The 26562-nt window shown below is 44.2% G+C and overlaps 1 long non-coding RNA gene across 1 annotated transcript; it reads left to right on the top strand.

Annotated features, from left to right (window-relative positions):
* Positions 1-6855: 6855 nt before the first annotated feature.
* On the top strand, positions 6856-25515 carry LOC147698859 (uncharacterized). Its single transcript, XR_015299232.1, has 3 exons — positions 6856-6989; positions 19653-19799; positions 25170-25515. It is a non-coding gene; the product is annotated as an uncharacterized LOC147698859 (long non-coding RNA).
* The last annotated feature ends 1047 nt before the right edge of the window (positions 25516-26562 follow it).

Below are 26562 nucleotides of genomic sequence, written 5' to 3'. Positions count from 1 at the left end.
GGGTGTCACCTGTAGTCATCGTGCCAAAGAAAGGCACACCCGAAAAGGTGCGCCTATGTGTGGACATGAGGCTTCCCAACACTGCCATCGAAAGGGAGCGTCATCCAGGACCTCACCTGAGTGACATGATTATTATCCATGAAATGGAGCAAGAGTCTTCTCCAAACTCGATTTGAATAAGGGGTACCATCAGCTGGAACTACATGAGAAGTCGCGGTACATAACAACATTCGCCACTCATTTGGGGTTGTTTCGATATAAACGTCTGAGTTTTGGCATCTCCTCTGCTGCGGAAATATTTCAAGAAGTCATTTGTCAGACCATCCGGCACATACCCAACACGCTGAATTATAGTGATGACATTCTAGTGTATGGGTCCAATGTCCAGGAGCATGACAAAGCATTGGATCGGGTGTGTCATGCTGTCCTAGAAGCCAACCTTACCCTCAACAAGGACAAGTGTGAGTTTCATCAATCCTCCCTTAAATTCTTTGGACATGTGTTCTCTGGAGCCGGATGAAGCCCAACCCCGAGAAAGTGACAGCACTCAATGACACCAAGAGCCCACAAGATGTGAGTGACATTCGATCTTTTCTGGGCATGGCGAGTTATTGCGCCAGATACATAAAGGATTACGCCACCATCATTCACCCGCTACGGGCCCTTACTAAGCAAGGGTAAACACTCGTTTGGACCCCCCAGTGTGAGCGGGCCTTTCAAGAAATCAAACGAGCTGTTGAGTCAGCGGACAAATTAGCCTACTTAAGTCCCAAGAGAAAGACAGAGATAACTGTTGATGCTAGTCCGGTGGGACTGGGTGCAATACTGGCTCAGTATGACAATGACACTGATCAACAGCACGTTGTGGCTTATGCCAGTCGCAGTTTATCGGACACTGAGAAGGCCTATTCCCAACCCGAAAAAGAGAGCCTCGCGGTTGTATGGGCCTACGAACATTTTCATGTATTTATCTATGGCAAACATTTTACCATGGTGACTGATCACCAGGCACTTGTCACCATCTTTGGAAATGCTAGAGCCAAGATGCCGCCTCGAATTGAACGTTGGGGTTTGCGTCTGCAGGAATACACCTACACAATATTACACAAACCGGGAAAATCAGCGAATCCCGCGGATTATATGTCAAGACACCCTCAAGCATCTCAGGTCTCACATCCATCGATAGCTGAAGAATATATACATTTTGTAGTGGACCTAGCCCGGCCACCGTCGGTTCCCTTGGAAGCAATACAGGAAGCCACTGCGCAAGATGACATCCTTCAGAAAGTGGTGCGCCGACTGCGGACACATCGTTGGAGACACGACAGGAAAGGAGCGATCCTCAAGTCTGCCAAGAGATGCAGGCCTTCAAGCATGTCAGTGAAGAGTTATCTGCCACCTCAGAGGGGCTCCTACTGAGAGATCATCGGATCGTCATCCCGAGGCAGTTACGCCAAGGTGTCATCAACTTAGCCCATGAGGGCCACCGTGGAGTGGTCGCGACAAAAAGAGCTCTCAGAGAGCGAGTGTGGTTTCCACTGCTTGATCAAATGGTGGAGCTCACCCTAAAGGACTGTCCCCAGTGCCAACTGGTCAATCAAGGAGATCCTCCAGCTCCTTTACAGATGACCAGACTACCCAGTGGGGTATGGCAAGAACTTGCCATGGACTTTTATGGACCCCTTCGGTCAGGCAAATATGTCCTAGCATAATGGATGAATATTCGAGGTTTCCAAAAGCACAGTTTGTATCATCCACCAATGCCTCTAGCACTATTGCTGTGCTAGATGAAGTATTCGCTGCTGGGGTGTCCCCAAGGACTCAAAACAGATAATGGCCCTCCTTTTAACGGACATGAGTTTGGCGAGTTTGCGAAGCATCTCAACTTCAGGCATTGCAGGATTACGCCTCTATGGCCACAGGCCAATGGTACTATTGAGAGATTTATGGCAACTTTAAAAAAGACATTTCAACAAGCTACCCTTGACAAAAAGGATTTTCAAGTGGCTCTCAATGAGGTTCTGAAAGCGTATCGAATGGCACCCCGTGCCACCACAGACAAGTGTCCTGCCACACTGATGTTGGGGCGACCCATCAGAACGCGGATACCTACCTGGGAAGGAGCGTTGCGACCAGTATCTCCCACACGCGCCCATCAGGAAATAGTAGTGGCTGATCGGGCTGGCAAGAGCAAAATGAAGTCCTATGCAGATACTCGGAGAAGAGCAAAATCTCCATCCCTTCACGAAGGAGACTATGTGGTAGTCAAACAAGATCAGCTGAAGAAGACAGACTGTAAATTCAAAGCTGAACCTTTGGTCATCACTCAGCAGAAGGGTATAATGATTACTTCAGAGTCAGAGATCAGACGGATTACCCGAAATGTCTCGCACTTTCAAAAGTGTACTCCTGCTATGAAGGAGGCTCTAGACAGAACAATGGAACAACGAACTGACGAGAGGCCTGATCAAGCAGTTGCAGTACAGAGACCTGAAACTCAGGCAGAAGCTGAGTCTGAAGATGTAGGTGTAAGTCTCCACCCTCGACGGAACATTCAGAAGCCCAGACGGCTAATTGAAGAAATCTGATCAAGTCAGTTGTTTAATTTGTTAACAAACGGGGAGATGTAATGTTGTGTGCATTCTAGTAGTCGGGCGTGGGCGGAGCTAAAGGTTTGGGGGAAGATAGCTTCGGACTGGATGCGGAGCATGGGGGCCTCCTGCATGTACCTTGCGGGGGGGATGTTAGAGTTTCGTTAAGCCACCGCCCCTCTGAGCCTGCCTGCCCATGATGCTGGCCCCGCATTGCAGTGGCCGAGTGGGGAAGAGATAGAAAGGCTCTGTGGCCGGTTGACAGAGATCCTAACAAAAAACAGCCAGCAGGTGACCCTTAGGCACCGGCCCATCATCCAATGACCGGCTGCCATCCCCCTGCCTATTCAATGCCACCTCATAGTTACCTCTTTCATCCTACCAAAGGCGGGGTACAGCTAGCAGACCGCAACAAGCTTTCATTCAAAATTCACTCTCACAGTGAAAGAAAAAGGAAGGAAAAAGATGAAATTATATGAGTTCACCAGCAGTCCGAAGTTGAAAAGAATCTTTTAACAAACAGCCCCACAAGGAATAATATATGGAGATCACATGATCTACATTCTATGATGAATATAAGTAATGGCAGTAATTGGTTTAAAAAACAAAATAGTGGCAAGTTGATAGTCCAAGTGCAGGCATTGTTCTCTTCTTTCGTGCTCTAACAGTGATGTGCATTTGCCTCTGAAAGTAAATCATATCCCCTTTTATTTCAGTTTTATCATCAATGTCATGCGTGTTTGGATTTTTGTGCTTCACATGCTCAGAATAAGGTTGTGTTCATTGCAATATGTTTTTCTGTGTGTTGAGTGTTTTGAGTAAACCTCATTGTGGGCGTGTTTTTTGCCTAAAGGGGTACATTCACCGGTGTTGTGGCCTAAGGGCTAGGGCGGTCGACCTAGAATCTGGAGAACTGGGGGGCATATTACCAAGGGGGGCGATAGGCAATTATCGCCAATTTAGTGGTCGTTTTTGGCCGCTAAGCTGCGATAATTCTATCGCCCTATTAGCAAGCTGTCGCTAACTGATCTTAGCGACAGCTTTTAGGCGAGCAGTTTGGGGCCCGCTTTGCATGTCAGCGATGTTTATCGCTAATGACATGCAAAGTGGGCGTACCCAACGAGTTAGCGACTGAAAGCAGTCGCTAACGTCGCTATCGCCTATTAGCAAGGCAGGCGTAGCGTTGGAAATATTGGCGCTAAGCGTGAATATCTCCAAATACTAACACCTGCCCAGACCAGTTCTTAGCCATGTTATCCAATGGGAGGTGGATAACATGGCTAAGAGCATTTCGTCACTAATGCGTGAATATCGCTGTATTCTCAGCGATATTCACGCATTTCGCGCTATCGCTGGATATTTTAGCACAATCGAGAAAAACTTTGCTAATAGCATGTTTTCTCCGCTAACATATCCAGCGATAGGCAGCGATAAAAAAATTGCTGCTAAGCCTATTTAGCGATAATTATCGCTACTTGTTGGCAATATGCCCCTGGGTTAGTGTCTCAGCAATGATGCTGAACATTCTGTGATTCTGGGCAAATCACTTAATCTCCCCGTGCCTAACAAAAAAATGAATGTGTCGTCATGTAACGTAACTGGTGCTATGTAAAGCGCTCTGGTACCCGATACATGTGCAAGCATCACTTCCTTTTTAGGCTCTGCTTTCGGTCAGCTGGGAAAAGGATGAGATATTGATCTCATCTGATAAATTCCAAAGCTGCAGCAATCAGGATTTATAGGGCAATAAATATCCCCTATTTCCAAATAGCTTATGTTCACAATTAATGAGGTGACAATAATCGGAGAGAAAGGTGTCACTCCTGTTTTGCATTTATCTTCGAACCCGTTTTTCTGATTTTTAAAACTTTTTAATCATTAGTTTGAGACCCATCGGGCCTTTAATATATACTTTATGTATCTTGTCATTGGCATTTACCCTATGTAGTGTTTTCCTTGAAACTAACTGTATTGTGCCCGGATGTGCATTGAACCTTGTAACACTTCTTTATTTAGTTATGCAATTTTTTTTATCATCTGCACTTTTAGCGATGTGATTGTCCGAATAAAGTTTTTGTGTCTGGCTGACTTTTCATTTTACTTTTTCACTTTACTCAATAGCACGAACTTGGGCTGCACTTGCACAAGTTCAGATGTATAGCTGTGAATACCTTTTATTCATGCAACACTTGAGGTCTGAGAGGCACCCCCCCCGCGCCTAGGGGAGGGGGGCCTTTAGTGGGAATTCCGGGCCTGGTGAAATGGTTTCGTTTCTCCACGTCTAGTCATGGGGAGGGTCTCGAAGTAACTTGAGATGCCAGGGTAGGCGTCTGCGAGCCCTCCCCCAAGATGATAAAAATGCGGCTCCCCACGGAGTAGCCCTCTTTGTCTCTCTCCTCTGGGGATCGCCGGAAGGGCTCAGCTGGAGCAACAGTTGCCCACCCACCCATCCCTAAGTTTAATAGTTGAGTGGCGGGGTCCCGGATAAGAGAAAAGGCCGGGGGACTCTTTTTGGGCGGAAAATAGATGACCCTACAGCAGGGAGGCAGTAATGGCGGCTCTGGGCTGGCGGGAGAGGGGGCCGTCCTGCTGGTGGTCCTGGACTCTCTGGCCATACCCTAGTAGCCGGTGCTTGGAAAAGGGGGGGTGGTGTTGTGTCCTGCTGGTACAACACGCCTCCAGAGATGCCGAATTGTAAATACATGTTAACCTGTGGCGCATATGCCGGTGCTTGAAAAAGGGGGGGTGGTGTTGTGTCCTGCTGGTACAACACGCCTCCAGAGATGCCGAATTGTAAATACATGTTAACCTGTGGCGCATATGTATGGAGTGCATCATTTATATGTGAATTTAATAAAATGGTCAATGTGGAAGGTTTTACCCACAAATAAAATGGTGTTTTGGGCAAATAATAAAGCTATGCAGTGGACACCATTCAGTTGTAAGCGTTTCACTGGGGGAGGGGTGATCAAAGGGTGGTGAGCGAATAGCACGGATATCCCCACTATGGGTTCTGCCATCTCTACGTGGTATTAGGGGTCTGGGGAGCACGATTGATGAATTGTCGTTATTTTTTTTTTTTGAGTTGTATATAGCGTGAACTCGACCAGAAGGCTATCCGAGCGCTTTACTGAGCACCAGTTGTATTACTGACGGGAATATTCATTTATTATTATATTTTTCTTTTCGGCACGGGAAGATAGTGTGGCAGATTTACAAGGAACTGAAGCATCTGCATAGATCCGTCAGTTTCCTTGTGTCACCTCCAAATGTCCTTGCGCCACCATGGATGCGCTGTATTTACAATACAGTACACCATGGCGCGAGGAGTTACAGATGTGTCAGAAATACTGATGCACCTGTTTGAGGAAAAGTGACGCATTGTTGGAGTTTGGCACAAGAGTGACGCAACTCCAGCAATGCGCCAGAAAACATAGGTAGGTCCCATGTAAAATGCCCTGCGTCAATCCTTAAGCCTGGTCTGAGCAGGCGTAGAGATTTTGACGCAGTGAAGGCGAAGAGTGACCCAGTGAAATCTTGTAAATTTCACTACGCCAGTTCTACGTGGCTTTTTGTATGGGAATGCCTACCCTGCATACATCATACCTGATGCAGGTATAATGTGACGCAGGGCTTTACAACGTGACGCATCTCCCTAGATGCTTTACGTTGTAAATGGGCCTCAACTTTTACGCCACCGCTGCGTCACAAAAGTAACGCAACGGCAGCGCAAAAGTGACGGAAAGGGCTTGTAAACTGCCTCCAAGTGATTTTCCCAAAATCACAGGATGCTTGTGCCTCCCACCAGACTCGAACCTGGCTCCACAGCTTCAAGGTCGGCCGCCATAGCCGTTAAGCCACATCTTCTCCCATTGCTGAGATTCAAACTCTTACAGATGACAGCACGTGCCAGCGGCGAGTGTGCGGCTAATCCTGCTGAGTGCAGATTTGCACGCCTGCAGTAACCTACCTTTGGGAGTTGGCTCCTTCTGCGGTTCACATAACACCGCGTGTGTTCTGCATCTGAGTATTCCACGGTGTGCACGGTATGTGAGGCAGGGACGGGGGCTCGGAGGATGGAATGTGACCTTTTCACCAACACTCCCTTCATCCCTCCCAGCACCTCAGCGTCTGACTCATAATCCTCTGCGCCTTTACAGACAGCAGCAAAAGGACTGGGAGGGGTCGGACATTGGACAGTGCGCCCTTTAGGTAAATATTGCCCCAAACAGAAGCCAAACATTGCTTGCCATATAAGTGTGAGTCCGCGAGGATTCCTTTACATCTTTGTCACTGTGAGAGAAGCTGCAGCTGCCATGGGGTCCACGATGCTCTGGTTCTTGGCCTTTGCTCTCCTTCTACAGCATCACGAAGCCGCAGCAGGCGACACTGCAAAGGGTAAGTGCTTCCATCTCATGGTACCTTATATGCTGATCAGATTTAGGCAGATCAATTCTCAGCTCTTTGAACTCCCTGAAATGTGTGATATAATTCATGACAAAACGATCAATCAATCAATAATTAAGGAAATAAAGAAATAAATGTATGGGAACATACAAAAATAAAAAAGTAAGCAAAGGAATGAAAAATAAATATTAGTACATTATTACATTCATACATTTAAAAAGTAAGTAATGAAATGAATAACTTAATACATGCATATATAAATAAAAAAGGTAATAAAGGAGTGTGTAAATGAATGCATACATACATACAAAACTCAAAAGGGAAGTGAGGGATGAATAATACATAAATTACTTAATGCATGCATACATACTAAAATAAATGAATGAATAAATAAGTAAATGGATACTTATGTAAATAAATAAGAAAGTAAATAAATACATGAATAGACAAATGCATAAAAACATTATTGTGAAAGAAGAGCTGTGATACATTTATCATAAAGAGGTCAGGTATCCGCTGTTTCAGAGGTTCTGTGATCTTGGAAGTTGGCAAAAATGGGAGCTGCATGTCAGCTGGGGTTCCGGTTATAAGTGCACCCGAGGGATGTGTGTCTAATAACCTGAGTTACAGATGGGCGGTGAGGTGATGGCTCCTCTGATTCCCTAACGAAGGGTTAAGCCATCAGGTAGTTTCCTCCAGGTCTGTGGTGGAAAAAAATAAATCAGTTGATTGTCCTGATTTAGAATTAGAGGATTTCCCATGGTCGCCCAACTCAAAATCAGGGTACTAGATTTCATGCAGAGGTATAGATGCTCCAGAGGGTTAGAGAAAAGGAACAAAAGTGGTGTGAGGAGCTACATTCCAGAAATGGAACAAAAGGGTCAGGGAGCAGGAATTGTAAGCATGTGTCTACGGAGGGGTCAGTAGAAAAGGAATAGTGAGTAGGTGCAGGGTGCCTCAGAAGGGTCAGACCTCGAGGGCCACAAGGGGAGCAAGGCAGGTGCAGGTTTCTCCGAGGCTTCAGGGAGCTACAGAAGAGTCAGATGTTTGTGTAGATGTAAGATCGGGTGGAACAAAGGAATAAGAGGTATATATGTCAAAGACTGGATGGAGGTGAGGCGCTACAGAAGCATCTGGACCACCATGCTGGGGCGCCGTTCTACAGAGGGGTGAGGAGTTAGGCGCTAATATGATATCATGATAAGTGCACAACCAAGTGTACAACAGAGGACACCAGGTCTGCGACCAGTGGCCAAAAAAGCGTTGATACAGTACTATGCAATGTTACCGGGCAACTTTCCACTGAGGATTCAATGTATAAGAAGTAAAGAATCATTAGAAAGAAGGAGAATGAGCGTCATTAGGGAGTGGTTGCTCTTATGTTATGCTATGTTATGTGTTCTTATGTTATGTTGTTATGTTCTTTTATTTTAAGATAGTTTATGTTAGGCTAAATTACATTATGTTACGATACGCATTGTGTTAAATTGCAACACTTCCGATCACATCTGAGTAATTCTGTGGTGCCAAAGGTCCAACGGGTCAATACAGTGTCTTGTGAGTTTGACTTCCATACAGGCTTCATTATTTGGGCTTGGGATTACAGGTGGTCATAAAGTTTCTCACTCCTTCTTTTCATTGCACCCTCCTTGCGACATGCTGGATGTGTCATATTTACAAAATGACGCATAATGTCGCAAGGAGTTACAGATACATCAGTATTTCTGATGTAGCTGTAGGCGCAAAAATGACGCATTGCTTGAGTGTGTCACAAAAGTGACCCAACTCCAGCAATGGGTCATTACACGTGGGCCAGTCCATGTGCAATGTACCTGCGTCAGTCTTACGCCTGCTGTGAGGCAGGCGTAAGATATTGATGCATTCGCGTCCTAGAAGTGACGCAGTGAAATCTCATAGATTTCACTGCGTCACTTCTACGTGGCTTACTTGCATCAGAATGCCCCCCCCCCCTGCATACATTATACCTGGCGCAGGTATAATGTGGCACAGGGGTTTACAAAGTGACGCATCTACCTAGATGCGTCACTTTGTAAATATGATGCAACATGGCACATTTTTTACCCTGCTGGTTTGTCACAAAAAGAGATGCACAGGCAGCGCAAAAGTGACACGAAGGATCATAAATAAGCCCCACAGGGTATGGTGTAGTGTGATTAATGTGCACATGCTACTACTAAACAACACATCACATCTATAAGACATCACAGGTTTGCTCCCACTGGGCAAACACAGGGTCACTAAAAAAAGCATTGCCATTTAATGAGCTTGTGAGCGCTTAGATAAGCATGTTAAAAGACGAGGTGCATCCACGGGCATTTGTCTTTCTTTGGTTTAAACAGCATCAATGTCCTTGGCTTTTGACACCCTTGGAAATGTATGCTTTTAAAATGACGCCTGGCATCTGCATTTGTGAGAGCAGAAGCAACATTACACAGAATTAATAGTGGTCAAAGAAAAATTGTATGCTACCGCAGTATTCTACACTTTCTCCTGATTAATTTAAGGCAGAGATTTGCTGTCCATGATCTAGTGTTAGATGCAGAATGTGAAATCTTGGTGGAAAGAACAGCTCTGTCTCTGTGGCACACACTTTAAGGTGTCTTTTTCAAATGGGGGTTCTGGTTATCAGAATATGCACCCTGTACCAGCAGGAGCCACCACCCTAATCAGGATAAGCTAGATACACATTTAAAGATAACCTTTGCTCACCCTCCAGTAGCTTGGCATAGGGCTGTCAGGCTTATCTAAAGAGGCAATGTGTAAGTATTTGTTGAACACGCATACACACACAGTAACACAATGAAAACACCCCAAAAAGGGGTTGGGAAAAAACTGATTACATTTTTATGAGTAAAATAAAATCAATATGTTACACAAAAGTGATTGAGTGAAGGATTCAGACCCGCCTGGCCACAACTTGAACACACCAAAAGGAGTGGAGAGTGATAACATATCTGTCTCTGTGGTGGCACGTGCTCTCTGTCAAAATACTGCCCTCACTCACACAATTGTGTGACATGCTTCATCATAGGGCTACTTCAGTACACCCCTGCGCAGACCAACGCCTGGGGTGGAGCAATAGGGTGGGGAAGACAAGACACAGCATATAAAGATGTATAGAAACAGTTTAACTGGGATCACCGAAAGTGAGAGTGCAGTGTGATTTAAAACTAGCTCGGAGGTGTCGCCATGCGTACATTTTATTCCTGGACCCTTCGGCCAGGATTAAAAACGTGAAGGATGGTGGTGACTGGAAGAGATTATGAACTCCTTACACTCCTCCTTAATGCCAATTTGTCGACATGTTTCAGCCGAAGTGATGTGCCCCCAGTATAGGGTCACAATGGCCTTCCTCAGGACTTTTCTGATCCCAAAACCACAGTCACCTCGTTACCTAGAGTGCGGTTGTACATGAACCAATTGGAACACTCTCCCGTAATTCGAGTTTACATTAGAACTCCGCCTATGCCGCGGAACGGAGGTCTACTGGTGCCCAGCTACCATACTTCAGTCATTTCCATCACAATGTCTCTGCTGGAAGTGGACCATGAGCCTGCTCCACGTGCCAGGGAGAAGAGGTGGCATGGACACACAAGAGGCCTGCCATGGAGGCTGACGGAAGAGCAGGTAAGGCAGATACACCCGCATCTGCTGCAGGAACCGTGTTATACCCGAATATCTGCTCCATTCAGCCCGGGCGATTGTGCATAGAGGGGGTGTGGCAGGGCCTCAGGGGGTTTCTTCCAAGTGTCAGGTGTGAACAGACTGGTGCACCTTTGGCCCCCAAGGGGGCTGTCGGAGTAGGTGATAAACAGCACACACACATGTAAGAAAAGAAAGCACAGCCGGATGCACTCATGAAATTATGCCTAAAACCACATTTGTGCATTTGCTGCCCCGAATCCAGCTTAGAAATGCATACAAAATACTATGATGCGTCCTCCCTTCTGGGACACCTGCAGTGCAGGGGTGACAGTGTCTCTGCAAGAGATCCCCAGGCTTGCAGAAAAGTCTGTGGTGAGCTCAGTGGCCATTCCCCACACTGTTGACACAAAGGAAGGACTAGGCTGTGGCACTTTCCTGAAGCCATAGCTCAGCTAGGTCCACCATGATTCACACACATATGGGCGGTACTGCATCAGTTTCAACGTCTTATGTTTTTGCCAAAGCAGACCCGGACAGCAAAACTGCTGTCCGACATGGTATCAAACGGACCACCAGAACTCCAAGGCTGGCAGCAAGTTTTATTTATTTAAAGGTTTTGTAAGTGAACAGCTGACTGATTGGTAGGTGTTCTTCTTCAACTCGAGGGAGACTGTGGTGGTAATTTGTGGGAACTGAAGCTGGCCTTCTGATTTTCGCTTTGCCAGCAACATGCATGCGATAATGCACTCGTGTTTATTATATTTCAGCGGTTTGTTATATTTCAACGGCAGTGGAAAAAACTCCAGCAAAACAGAGACTGGACATGTCTCGGTGGGTATGCGCTCTGCGCATATTTCTAAAAGCCTGCTCTAAGGATATTGGCCATAATTATCTCTACTAACGAGAATGCCAGAGCCTGCCCTAGGCAACTGTCAGCGGCCAATCAATATTCCACTCTCACACGGAACTCTACAGAATTTGGTGGAGCTTTTTGGCAACTCAGCAGAATTCTGCCTAGGCCTAGTCAAGGTGCCATTGCAGGGTTGAAGGAAGTCTTTGATGGCCTTGAGGCTTCAGAAGAGGGAACAAGCCAGCAAGAGCTTGGAGTCACTCCGGGTTCAAGTGAGATGGATCCAGTCCTTGTCCTCAGCAGCGCAGAGATCAGCAGGCTGCAGGACAGCAAAGCAGAAAAGCAATTCTTATAGAGCAGCAGTCAAGCAGAGTGGCAATCTGTGCAGCACAGACGTCTTTACTCCTAGCAGAGTTCTTCACATGTCCAGCAGTGTACTGTCTTGGTAGAGTCAGAGCCCCAGTACTTATACCCAGTTGTGTCTTTGTAGTGAGGATGACATCATAGAAGGATCTTTGAAGTGCATACCGGCTTGGCAAGTGGTTTTAAATTGCAGTAAACCTCACACACAGGCCTTGCAAAGGCACGCCTGAGTCAGGTTTGAAAGGCCACTTGTCTGGGTGGCACAATCAGTGCTTCAGCTCCACTGGTAGCATTTAAGTCACAGGCCCTGAGTATATGGTCTACCAGACTTACAAGTAAATTAAATGTGCCAGTTGTGTATACAGCAATGTTACCGTGTTTAGGGGAGAACACATGCACTTTAGAACTGGTCAGAAGTGGTAAAGTGCACAGAGTCCTAAGACCAACATCAAGAATCAGCAAAAAGAGGAGGAGGAAGGCAAAAACTTTGGGGTGGCGACCCTTCAGGGCGGGCCATTTTCTAACAGTGTTTTTTTTGTGTAGTCAAACAAAGTGGCAAATAGCAATGTACTTAATGAGCGGCTGGCTCGACATAGATTGCCTTCTTGTGAAGGTAAGTCATGAAATATCCATAGACTCTCACAGCCAATGTTTGCTCAACTGAGCCACTGGAAGAATTATGGATTAAAGATGTCCGTGGACCCCCATGGAAGAAGACATACTTTAGCAAAAAAATTCTTGCGAGAGGATGATAAAGAAATCTGTTCATTTCGAAAAGCACCGGTATTGCCTCATCTAATTAACAATTATTTTCCAGTAAATTAGGTATTATACTACAGATGCAACACAGGTATCACGTCACCCATAAAATTAATTCATACTTATGCTGCATGAAGTGGCTCAATGTGGAAAGCACCAGCAAACACCCTTTTTATCCCTGGGTTGTAAATTACTTCACTATGCATACAATTCTAATGTCATTTTGTCCCTTTGACAGCTTAACTCAGTCATCATTTCAACCAAGTTCCTGTATGGTTTTAGGAAAGGTGTGTGAGCCAGTGTTAGACCTGGCATCTTTTGGCGTGTTTCTCCTGTCTTTTTGCTTTCTGACCTCCTGTTTTTAATGGTATGCTGGATTTTGTTTTTGCTGGTTTAGTGTCTCTGCACACTATTTCATAGTTTTTCAGTGCTAAAGTGCAAGTACTCCTACTGTAAATTGTGTCATGATTGGTTATCCATGATTGGCATATTTAATTTATTAGTAAGTCCCTAGTATTGTGCACAGGTGTGCCCGGGGTCTGTAAATCAAGTGCTACTAGTGGTCTTACAGCACTGCTTGTGTCACCCACAAATGTAGCCTTTCAAAGATGTCTCAGACCTGCCACTGCAGCATCTGCGCATAGTTTTACCTGCCATGTCGTCTTGGCAAGTGCACCCACTTGCCAGGCCCCAACCTTCCCTTAACATACATGTAAGGCACCCCAAAGGTAGGCCAAGTTACGCCCCATGGTCAGGATGCAGTGTATGTGAAAGGTAGTGATGTATTTTATATGTCAGGATAGTGAACAACTGTGCATTTCATTTTTCACTATTGCAAGGACTAGCTCCTCCATAGGCTAACATTGGAGCTGCCTTGATTTGGAGTTTAGGCTCTCTGAACTTAATAACACACATTTTAGTAAAGGTGGTTTTAAAATTGTGTGTTTGATAATGCCACTTTTAGAAAGTGGACGCTTTCTTTTTTAACCATCCTGTGTCCCTCTGTCTGTTTGTGTATTCACTGTCTGGTTTTGGAGTGGTGGGAGCTGAGTAATGGCATTCACTATAGACAGTCACAAAGGGGGTTGAGGTGTGCCTTGCCTTTCCTGGGTGACTCATAGTCAGGCTGCATAGACCTTTCTGCATTTAGAGTGGTGGGAGGAGTTTTCACTAGCACCTGAATAAGCTATGTCTGCTCTGCACAGTGCTGTCTCCACCTCCTGTAGTGAAGCTGGACCAGGAAGGACAGGACTGTTTTTACTGAGCAATGGAGAATGTCTGCCAAAGAATTCAAAGAGAAAAGTAGTATAAATGTGGGGGCCCTGACCCCAGAAATGTAGAACCTTTTTGGACTAAGGAACCTGCAAAGAAGAGCTGCCAGAAGGAGCACTGCTCCTTTGCTGTTTGTTGCTTTATTGGGTTGGCCTGCAGTTGCTGCTTTTGTCTTGAGCAGTGAAAGGATTGGACTTTCTGCAACTTATTTTCCTGAGATTCTCGAAGTGCTTGAGGCAGAGATTTACCCTGTCCAAGAAGTCTCTGGAATAACAAAGACTTCAAGATCATCTGCTACCAGCACTGGGAACTTTTTGTTTTATGCTACACAAAAGAAAAATGCCCCAAAGCCATCAACGATGCCGCTGCCGGCTCCATGACCTGTTAGCACCGTCAAGAGCACTGCTCCACTTCACACTACAATCCTGGTCCCACCAACGCCGCCACCTGACACCGCCACGAAGCCACTGCTTCCATTGGGATCTGGGGCACTGCTCGTAAGTTACTGGATGCACAGCTCTGTCCCACACACAGCCTTGGCCCACTGATCCTGGAGCCATCAACTCCAGATTGTTTACTGATGACAGCACTCCTTGCACTGTGACCTGTTAGCACTGCACTGAGCACTGCCCCCCTTCGCACTGCAGCCCTGGTCTCACTGACGCTGCTGGATGCCGTCACCGAGCCACTACCTGCACTTTCACCTGAGTGCACCGCACGCCTTATGGCTCCCGTTCGCACGGCAGCCCCAACACTTGCCAGCGCTCCTGACTTCAACCTCACGGAGTTAGATCTGCAAAACGTGTGACTTCACGGGCCCGATGACTCCTGCACCAAACTCTGGGACGATACTTTGCTGATGCCATCGGCGCCATCTCTTCGGAGCGCATCGCAAGTACAACAACACCCTGCATTTCCAAGGTACTGTTTGCAGGCCTTCCCGATATTGTAGCTGACCAACAACGCAGCGGTCGGCCTGAACTGCTAGATTTGTTTATTCACAACTCTGCGATAGCCCCTGATGGAGCTATTGACTTTAAGGAACTGTATTTTAAGTCTAGTTTTGCATTATTAATATTTTGATAACTGTATGTTGGATTTTTATTAATTTGGTCTTGTTTACAGGGAATAATATTGCCTATTTTTCTAAAACTGGTGTTGTGTCCTTCTGCAGGGTTTTTACTGAATTACTGTGTGTTACGTTCAAAGGCTTTACACATTGCCTCTGAGATAAGCCTGACTCCTCGGGCCAAGCTACCAAGGGGGTGAGCAGGGGTCATTTTAGAAGCATAACCCCCTTATCCTAACTAGAAGGAAGGGTCCCTACATGGACAGAGTATAAACCTGCCAACCAGAGACCCCCATTTCAATTAGTCAGAAACTACAGCATATGTATTTCTTGTTTGTAGGTGTAAAGTAGAATAGGTCAAGCCTCAGCAGGTGTCAGATTGCTTCATAAAAGCTGAGGGAAGGTGCACTGGCAAATCAACTTAGAATAAAGAAGGAAAAACAGAATATTAAAAGTTAAAAAGCACTGACATAGAAAGACATATTTGAAATTAGGTGATGATATTTAAAAAGGAGATGGGAAGTATGAATAAAAGGATTCACATATCAGAGATAGTTTGCACTAGAAACAAATAGGATGAACGATTTGCACCATTTTGCAGTAAGGGAGGTGTGCCTGTAAGAGAATGAGGTTGGAGATCATTTAGAGGTGGTCGCACCAAGGTTCACTCATCTGAATTCCTATGGCTTCTGCGGAAGTGTAGATTTTCCAGCACTTCCCCTTGACGTTAATCCTTAGAATGTATGATACCAGTGACAAGCCTTAGAGGGAAGAACAGCTGGAGAAAGAGAGAGAGTGAGAGCGATGATTCTGGTGTACCTGGAGCCCCTGTGTAAAATATGGCAGGTGGGTGTTAACTCTTCTGAGCAGGACTCCTCAAGTTCTAGTAGCAAAGCACACTTCTTTAGTCTGGAGTGGTGGTGCAAAAAGAGCACAGTCATTACATACAGCCATACAGGAATGATTTACAATCAGCCTGAGGTTTGAGTCTATAATGAAACATACCAAACAAGAATTACTATCTGAAATTCGACTCCATGTGAAAGACCCTTGAGTACTAACCGCTGCACTTAATCCTGAGTGTGTATCCTTTAGTCTCTGCACAGATAATTCCAAAATCTATACTTGTCTATAACACTGTGTTACTTCACTCAACTAGTCCTTTTCTTTTGCAAAGACTTTCTTAGTCAAACTCAAATTGCCTGGTTGTCATTGAAGAAACAGAGGATACCCCAACTATAAGCTCCTGGTTGATACTATAACCTGAGGTCTGTGTAAAGGGCCAGTGTAGCTGTAGCATTAAAACATGAAAAGATAGTCATAGACAAGGCAATGGGGGCAAGGTGGAGTAGGCTGATCAACCAGGTTCAAGATTGTTGGAAGCTGTCTTGAAGTGGCAGATTTCCAAGAGGGGTTGCTGTCCCCCACGTTTTAGGCAAAGATATCCAGGTTATTCTTGTCACTAGCAGGGGAGCTCGGATCCAATGACGCACTGATGGGAGACTCTGTTCCCTCTCAGTGTGGATCTAGTACACCAAGCAGGGGACTGAGTTTGAAAGCAGTATTTATAACCTATCATGCAATTGTTAATCTGGAACCTTCTTGAAGATTACTTAGTGTTTCCTGTCAATTTGAAGACTGTTTCTGGCAGTAGCCTGGGGCAGGAAACAGAAGGTTGAATAAACAAAGGCATTAGGCACTGGAGCCTTCCTGAAGATTCCTGAGTTTTTACTGTTAAGTACAAGGCTGTCTTTGGCAGGAGACTGGGGCAGGAAATGAAAGGATTTAATTTGATGGCAGGGCAGTTGAACAAATAGGCAACAAGCAAGCATGGAAAGCAAATGTGAGGTCTGCAGGAAACAGAGACTTTTAACTATTCAGTGTTACGTTTGTTCAAACTAAAACTCTGAACATTTGCACTTAGTTAAACAGATCTTAAAACAGTGCACCCAAACTATAGTACACAGCATGCCTAAATAAAATGGACAGCAGAGTACATGGCACCTGCCCAACTAGAAAACAGTGAAAAGTGCATGTCAGAGTACATGGCACCTGCACCTGCCCAACTAGAAAACAATGAAAACAATGGAGACCAAACAGCACATGGAGACAGGGGCCTGACATAGGCTGTGCATTATCAGGCATACAGTCAGGCTCTACCTTGTTTAGGAGGCATAGGGAGTTCGAACTTTGCCTAATGACCTACTAGGACTGAGTTGGTGCAGGTCATGCTATGGAGCTGTACATAAGGAGAAGGGGTAAAGAATGACTGTGCATGTTAACATGTTGATGAACCCTGAGGTCAACGGATGAGGGAAGTGTCTTTTTTGTGCAAGATGACATGCTCCTTGAAGACATGTGTTTTTGTCTCATTTGTGAACTGCACAAATTATGAGACAAACCAGAACATCTAGGGCCCGATTCACAGAACTAACTTAAGACAAAATCCTAAGCTTACTGCCATATTGGTATTCACAGAAGGCACTTACTCATTTTGGTATTTACCGAAGGGACTTACTAATTGAGGAATATGTGCCTTCTGTGAATACCAAAATGAGTAAGTGCCCATACTCATTTTGGTATTCACAGAAGGCACTTACTCATCAATGAGTAAGTGCCTTCTGTGAAAACCAAAATGAGAAATTGCCTTCTGTGAATTCCAAAATGAGTAAATGGTAGTAAGTTTAGGATTTTGTCTTAAGTAAGTTCTGTGAATCGGGCCCATAGAGTGCATAGATTAAAGCAAGTCACCTTATCAACCTCTCATTTTTGTGTTTCTTTATTTCAAGTCTGATTATGTGGATCCTTGTTTACGATGGCCTGATGTGTTGGTTAGAATCGGGCAAATACAATGCAGTTTTTACAACAAAAAATCCATTACAACACATTTCATTACAACACAAGCCATTACAACGCATAATCCATTACAACGCAAACTACTATTCTACTATTCTACTATTCTAACTCTGTTGGGGCATTACTTTGGGGAATGCGTTGTAATGGCATGCGCTGTAATGGTATTTGGTGTGATGACATGTGTTGTAATGGATTTTGCGTTATAAATAGTGCGTTGTAATGGCATGCGTTGTAACATGTGCATTGTAAACGATGTTTCCCCTTGGTTAATTTGCCTAGTATATTACTGCCTTCCCCTACATGCAGCAGGCCAAGAAAATATGTAGAGTAGGAGGAGCAAGTAGTGCAGGCCCAACAGGGTTGGAGCTATGCAGTTATAAATATGTGATCCTTTGATGATGCACCTAGAAGCACTTTTTGTGGAAGAGTCTGAGAGGAGTAAGGTATGCTGGCAAGTAACAGGCTGTTGACATGCAAGTAAGATAAGATGAAAACTTGAATTGCTACTCTGAAGTCCTAGGGCCTGATTCACAGAATGAACTTAAGACTCAATCCTAGACGTACTACTATTTTGGTATTCATAGAATACACTTAATACTTTTGGCATTCACAGAACGAACTTATTACTTTTGGTATTCACAGAAGTTAGGATTTTGTCTTAAGTTTGTCTTAAGACAAACTTAAGACAGACTTAAGTTAGGATTTTGTCTTAAGTCTGTCTTAAGTCTGTCTTAAGTTTGTCTGAAGACAAACTTGAGACAACATCCTAACTTCTGTGAATACCAAAAGTAGTAAATTAATTCTGTGAATGCCAAAAGTAGTAAGTGCATTCTGTGAATACCAAAATAGTAGTAAGTTTAGGATTGAGTCTTAAGTTCATTCTGTGAATCGGGCCCCTAGTCTGTAAAGTATAGCTTTTTCTACATACAAGGGTGGTCTAGTATTTGGCTCTCTATGTTTTCTTAGTGAAATAGGTTTTGAAGGACAAGTCCCTATTTACATTAAATCTGAGCTATTTTGCACTTGCAGAGTTGAGTGAGAAACCTTTAGACTTCATGACTGATGCCCATTTCTAGATTTAAACTTGTTCGTAATTGTTAGTGATGAGATGAGAAAGAATTCATCTTTGTTGAGGTCACTTTCAGGCTGGCCCTCAACACCCAGACATGGATGTAAGTGAGGCAACACTTGAGCTGATGAACGTCCTTGACTGTGGAGGCTTTCATGTACAGCTTGTATCAATGGTGTAGCAGTAACTCAAGATGGCATTCTTGGTGAGGAGGACTTTGAAAGACTGAATGTACTTACTGAAGATTATAGGGGAGAGAACAGATACTTGAGGCCATTCACTTGTTACCAATAGCATTTGTGATTTGGGGTGCTCATTTGGATGAGGTGTTATCATGTGGGACAGCAAGGAGAACAACTAGTGCAGTACAGGGTTGAACATCCCATGTGTGTTAACCAGCAACTTCAATAGAGCTTTATGACAGCGGCGTAATGACATTTGAGGGCCCCCCCTGCAAAGTACCCAGTTAAGAGCCAGCGGCCTTCACCATGCACAGTGTCACAGGTTGCCCTCTGGAGCTCAGGCCAGCCCCGCACTGTCAGGGCTACTGTTACGCCATTGCTTTATGGTTGATGATATTGGGCTGGGGGTGCATTATCTTGTATTTGGGAGAGCTGAAAATGTGCACATATGTCTGGTGGATTGTAGGGGCTGCTTGAAATCAGCCACAGCTGAAGGAAGAAGTGCTATTTCTCACCCCCTGCAGTGCTAAATGTATATAGGCAATGAACATTTTTCTTGTCTTATCAGGTAATAACCAATGTCTAGTGCCAGCAAATAAGAGGACAGATTGTGGCTATGGTGGCGTTTCAGCCTCAGTGTGCAGAAGCAAAGGATGCTGCTTTGACTCAAGCATTCCTGAGACGATATGGTGCTTTCATCCTCTCCCAAGTGACGGTAATGAAAAGAAAATATAATTGTTTGTTTGTCTGAAAATAATTGGGGCATTCGACTCCCAAGTGGTGTGTCGGCCAGCATAAAGCGTGAGCCTGGAAACAACCTCTTCATCTCCTCCAGAAGCAGGGCCGGCCTTAGGCATGTGCAAGCTGTGCACCTGCACAGAGCCGCCAAACCCCAGGGGCCGACACGCCAATAGATATCCTTAATATAATAATCCTCTGAGGAGGGATACATATTTGCATGGCGGCCCCAGTAGCAGGGATTTGGCGGCCTCCGGCTCTGTTCCACTTCCAAACACCCTGACCCCCTTCCTGAGCTCCGGGGAGCTCCGCCCCGCCCGAACCCCCTCTTCCGGGGCTCCCTACCTACGCTCCCTGCCCAGGGGGGCCATGAGCCTAGAGCCGCCCCTGCCAGAAGCTATGAAACCCCCTGTCCCCTCGTTGTGGTACTGGACACCCCTAAAAGAATCATTAGTAAGATGTCTATTGATACAACATAGGCTGCCCTGAATTCCTCACAATTATTTAAATAAGATGAAGTGGTATTTGGAATTAATATAAAGTCCAGAATAAAGGAAAGGGTTGTTCTTGTGTTTATAAGCTCACACCGTTCAAAAATATACACCATGTAAAGCATTAGATGTCACATCCACATTTGATACCAGTTCAGTCAAATATGTTATTTTGGTCACCCCTGTTTACGCCTTGAAATGTACACATTTCCTCTATCCGGCGTTGGCTGGTGCTTGATGCAAAAGATCCTTTTGACACAACATGATGACAATATGCCAAAGGAATTAAAAGGTATATTTCTTTGATTGATAAGGAACTGTGGGCTTCACAGATGTGATGGATATCTCCCCCACCATATTACTAGCCCCATAGGATGTTACAGATGGGATATGTATCACATTTGTGACGGAATAAGTTGTCCGTCAAAGTCTAAATCCAAAGTTACATACCTAAAATATAATACCTTTATTTTTTCAGTTTTCCTGCACACACCGCAAGGCAGTCACAGACAAAGAAGGCGATATAAACAACAACAACTTCATACTACAGCTTGCGATTACACAGAGCGCTCGTACAAGTGAAGTAATAATAGCACAGTCACCCACCCCATGCACTCCTATGTAGCAGCCATTCACACTCCTGGATTATTTACTCCATGGAACCCAAAATTTTGGGGTCAAGCTGTGGCAGTGGAAAGGGCGTGGAGCGTCACGAAGGGTAGAGTCATGAAAAGCAAAGACACTCGACTTAAACATTTCGAGGCTTATTTACAAGCCCCTTGCGCCACCCGAACGTCACTTTTCCCATGTTAAAAATGGCGCAAAAGTGGCGCAAGGGGCTTGTCAATTAGCCCCTTAATTTTTTAAAACTCACCTGTAAAGAAATTAGCAACAAGAACAAATGCCTCTTATCTTATGTGGTTGTCACTTGCTTCAGAGATCATTGTGTGCCCAGCAATTTTCAGGGACAGGAAATATGTTGGTTAATGCACTTACTGGAGAGATTTCTATTTTCCCTCAAAGTAGCATAGAGGGTTAAGGTGCCTGCTGCAGAGCACATTGTGTGACATGCAGATCACAGATTCCTCTTTTCTGTCGACACGCAAGTAGTTTACTGCTTTTGATACAGAGATTGTTTTGTTTCTTGCAACTCATAAGTTGCAAGCCTTCTACTATAGCACAGTTACCTCTTACATGTAGCGACTAAAAAAGTAATAAACCTGCCTGCCAATCATAGTTTCTCTTAAGTGCTCGTGAGGTGATAGCAAACTCTGTGCCTTTGATTCCCTTAACGCATTGACATCTAGGTGTTAGGCTCCAGATAGCTTGCAGCCAATCTAATGCTCTAACAAAAGAAGGGCTGATGGTCATTTAAATCAGGCTTTCATTTTGGCCTACCTGGAAGTGACTAATGGTATTATCAAGAACGGCGTTACAAATTATTGCCGGGTGTGAACGTGGGCTACTATTGGAATTCTCCGGGGCATATTATCAAGCCCATTATCGCTGCTTTAGCTGCAGTTTTCTGCTGCTAAACTGGCCATAATTTTAACACCGTTCTTTATAATATGCCCCTAAATAAGCCCTCATAACACCCACAGATTGCTGCGCCGAAAAGAAATCATAGCTCAATAAATAAGGGAGAACCCTGTATTGCTAGGAACCTGGGTACATAACCAAAAAGAAAACAGACAATGTGCGGGCACTGCTGAATGTGTCCCGGTGTTGGCACATTAGACCATGACAAATTCAGCATATTTCACTGGGTCCAGCCCAGTCCGACTCAATAATAGCTTCAGGATCCCCCACACTTCCTGCACTGTTTATCCCTCCATTGTTCACACACAAATTCACACCTCCACCTACCTGCCCACAGTCACATATGCCCCTAAATGCATACACCCATCCACACACCTCGTGACCAATGGATTAACCCACCCACCTATGCATCTGTATCCATACACTAATCCATCCACCCACATTGTGATGCTCACCCACTTATTTGTAAATAGTACAGAATAATATGTGAACGAAATGAGAAATGTTCAGTCACCGAAAGTTATAATATAATATTACCATGGTGGGACTGGCCTATAGGCCAATCAGGTGATGTCTGATTGGCTGGTCTGATAGATCAGTGTGAGGACAAGTTATTTAACAAGTTTGTACCTGTTTTTTGGACAGGAGGGTCATTCTTCTCTGTTGATTTCCGTGATTGTACCACAAATATTTCCTTCAGTATACACAAATTCATAAAGGGCCATATGTATCAAGCCGTTTTTGAATCGCAAAGGCCGAAATTCGCAGAATTTCGGCCTTTGCGACTCGCAAACGGCCGTTTTGCACGTTTTGGAATGTATGAAACATTCCCAAAATAAGGAATTGCAAACTTGTGTGATTCCTTATTTTTCCATAGCATTTAAGAAATCGCAAATTTGCGATTCCTTAAATGCTATGTATGTAGCAATTTTATCTTGCGAATTTAGTTTAAGAATACGCAAATTACCACCAACTTTCAGTTGATGGTAACTTGCAAATTCTTCCAGAAATGCACAAATTGGCATTTTTAAAGGTGGCATATGATGCACACACATGCCCATAGGGCATGTATGTGCGCCATATGTACACACATGTTCTTTTCAGGGGTGCAGCAGGGTGTCTTTGAGACACCCCTGCACCCTTGCAATAATTCTCAAATTGCGATTAGCAAATTGCGAATTCGCATTTTGAGAATTATTTTGCATTCATTCCTATGGGCCTCCTGGCCCATAGGAGTGCATTGGAAATTATTCCTTAATTGCGAATTCGCAAAATGCGAATTCGCAAATAAGGAAGCTTAAGGAATCGCAAATAAAAAGCGATTTTGTTCATACATACCATTTTGCATTTCCTAAATAGCGATTCCCTAAAATTCGCTATTTAGGAAATTCAAAATAGTTTGATGATACATATGGCCCAAAGTCTCTTATACCTTGCAAAATACCCATATACCCTGTCTTTAAAAGTTCAAAACAGGCCTGATTTGCAAATGTGGATCACTTTTTCACCTATACGGTTTGCTAATAGGGGGGCCACTATTAGTGCCCTATTGCTTAGGCCGATTGTTTGTCCAAGTTCAGACGCTGGATACTAATTAGTGATTAGAACAGAAGGAAGTCTTTCCTCATGGGTATTCACCTGCCGTCCTTTCAGTGTGCACTTGCACTCTGCAATTTTGGAAGGAAGAATACAGACATTCTTAGCAAGGTTTCAATACTTTTAAGTGGACCGGCGCCTGCTGCAAAGCTAGGGGCAGATTTACTAGCCCCCTGCACCACCAGTACATAACTTTTTGTGATGTAATGGTGGCGTATTTTACTGCTCCATATTTACGAGGACAGGAAAAGTCAACCTGCGCTGCTTTTCCTGTCCTTGGAAGTATGGCTCCTTTGCACACAGTACTTTGTGTGAAAGGGGCGTTCCATGGGTGTTGCTGTGGGTGTTCCCATGCAACATCCATGGAACAAGACACATTTCCAGATTTACGAGGAATCCTTGACTCCCTTTCTATAAGTAGGCAGGCAGTCAAGGTTTATCTATAGGGATGTATGTGTATGTGGTCAGCATAGCTAAAGCACAGCATATTTATCAAATAGGTTGGATACAAAGCCATGGTGACGTGTGGGGTGTCATGTATTTGTACATGGAATATGTTTACAATAAGCATTCAGCATATACAGTTAAACACATAAAGCAGTATGTGAAGTTACTACAGTGACATGTTCAGGATCAATATAGAAGTGTTGTATGATTCGTGATGTGATCACACTCTTTCAGCAGTGTTTAAGGTTCGCCATCATAGAGGTTCATGAACATCTGAAACAAAGTAAATACAATGACAGTCCAGATGTGGTATCGCTGACCTGTGAAGGAAGGGGACAGTGTCTCAAATTTCGTATGTGTGATAGTGGTCACAAGGGAGGCAGGTTGACTGCAGTTGTCAAGGGACAAAATTGTCACATACCCAAGAGTACTTGGGGCTAACAACAGACCAGGGTCTGACTGGTTGGCAGGGGGGCTAGTCAATGGCTAGATGATGGATCAAATCACATAGTGGGTCAAAATGGGAGAGCAATTAAATTGGATCGAAATATCAAAAATTGGTGCAGGAAGAGTGTGCTTGCCAAGCAGACCTGAACGTCTTAACGGTTGATCTCTTACGGATCACAACTTCATCGGTGTTTAGGTGTTTGAAGGGGTGCAACTGTTTACAGACCCTGGCATTCATGTAAGCCAATTCAGCAGCCTACCAGTAATCTCATGTGATAGGTATAGAAGGCTTGAAGACTTTATTCAACCTTACAGGTATCTATTCTGTAAAGGGCGCTGATACCCTCGGGCCAAGTTCGCATTATATAAAACTCTAAAAATAAATAAATTAAATCTGGGGGCTAGCTTAGGAGTTTCCCACCTTGGAAAATGTCAACACTAACAGTACAGGTCTGGAGAGCTGCTGTAGTGCCTTCACCCTGAGCCTCTGGATTACTTTTCATGGGATATGAACAGCAGGCAGTGTGCATGGGCACTACTGGGTACCTCAAAACTATACATGGAGACCAATCAGGGACTACACCTCTCAAGTTCCACCAAAAGGCTGACCCTGAGGAGCACCGATCGACCATTTGGTGGGTGCCTTGGGCTTAGAGGCCCCTTAAACTAACACCAGATTAAAGAATACAGAGGATACTTTACAAAGGATGGCACAGCTGCACATTGTGCCAGTAACTTTCATCCTTACACCACCCCTCACTTGTTTTCTTTCAGTGTTTCCATAGTTTAAAAAAAACTCAAGTGTATTGTGTTATTTTCTCTTTCAGAATGTTGGTGAGAAGATTCTCCTACATGCACAACGTTTCAGCAGAAGAAATAATTGAAAAGCATTGCCACACTGATAAAGGAAGTGACTGGAACGATGAGAGAGTTCCAAAAATCTAGGATCCATGCTTCCACCGACAAACTAGCCAGTGGCGTTCTATATGCTTTACAGAAAGACACAGAGGTCGATTTGAATGAAAGATTTGTGAAGCCCCCCGTGGAGAACTCTCTCCGGAAGTTCAAAACCTTTTTGTTTAACTCATCCGAATTCACCACCACCATTGATTTACACTTTTGTTGTCATTTCCTGCTAAATATCCATTCCTAATAAAATAAGCAAAAAAAGTGTCATGGTCTTAAATTCCTCAATTCATTTTCATCTATTGTTGTTTTATGTACTACCAGTAACCCAAAGAAGGTGTTTAATCGATCCCAATAGAGTGCTATGGCCGAATCACAAAACATTTTTGGCTTACATGTCTTTAGAGGTAAGTAAGGGAGTGACTATTGCAAAGCCCGTTTACCATTCTAGATTGAAAGAAGATTTGTGGAGGTGGAAAAATGTGACAAGAACATCTGTTAATTTTGAAACACATAGACTGTGGTTAAGGTACATCAACATTATAACAACACCATACTATATTACCATAATGCACCACGACGATAGAAATACAATACAACACAACAAAGAATACCAATCCTAAACTACAACCAACAATAACATCCCAGCAAATTTAGAATAGAACACACCAACACAAGGCAACATATGAAGTCGATTACGAAACAAAAACAACTCAACAATGCGAAGCACCCAGCAGGTCATTTGTTGTCGTGTTGTGATGTTGCGGTTGTGGTGAATTATGTTTTGATTGTTTTGTTGTGTTGTGTTCTGCTCCCTTCTGGCTGTTTACTGTACTTATAATTTAATTTGTGTTATGCTATTCTGTTATATTGTGCTCTTTCCTGCAGTATGTGCATTTAAGATTCCAGTTAGATTCATTTAAGGTTCCAGCTACAAACAACTATTTACCACTGTCTAAAGTTGTAATGCACAGCTGCTCCAGTTCCGAAACTATTTATTAAACCAGCCACCATTACATTATGAAAGGCCAAGCCTTCTTTTTGCACATCCGGTGTTTACTGTCTGTCATCTCACCCCTAGCCTGTATCTTGTGTAGAACGGAACATGTAGATGTTGGAGGTCCCCGCTGCACATACTCCTGATTCTATATCTATTTTCTAATTAAACCCTTCTATTCAACACGCAGGTCCTGGTTTAGATTTTGGTGGAATGGATACCCTCCCACAAACATGAGGGATCCCCATCCGTTGCTTTGCAAGTACCATACGCTATCATGCACTCTACACATTGTCAAAAACACTTTTTAGATACTA

Source organism: Lissotriton vulgaris, chromosome 8 (genome assembly GCF_964263255.1).
Source record: "Lissotriton vulgaris chromosome 8, aLisVul1.2, whole genome shotgun sequence".
Classification (NCBI taxonomy): Eukaryota; Metazoa; Chordata; class Amphibia; order Caudata; family Salamandridae; genus Lissotriton; species Lissotriton vulgaris.
Note: the sequence above shows the minus strand (reverse complement) of the source record. Positions and strands in the feature narration are given on the sequence as shown.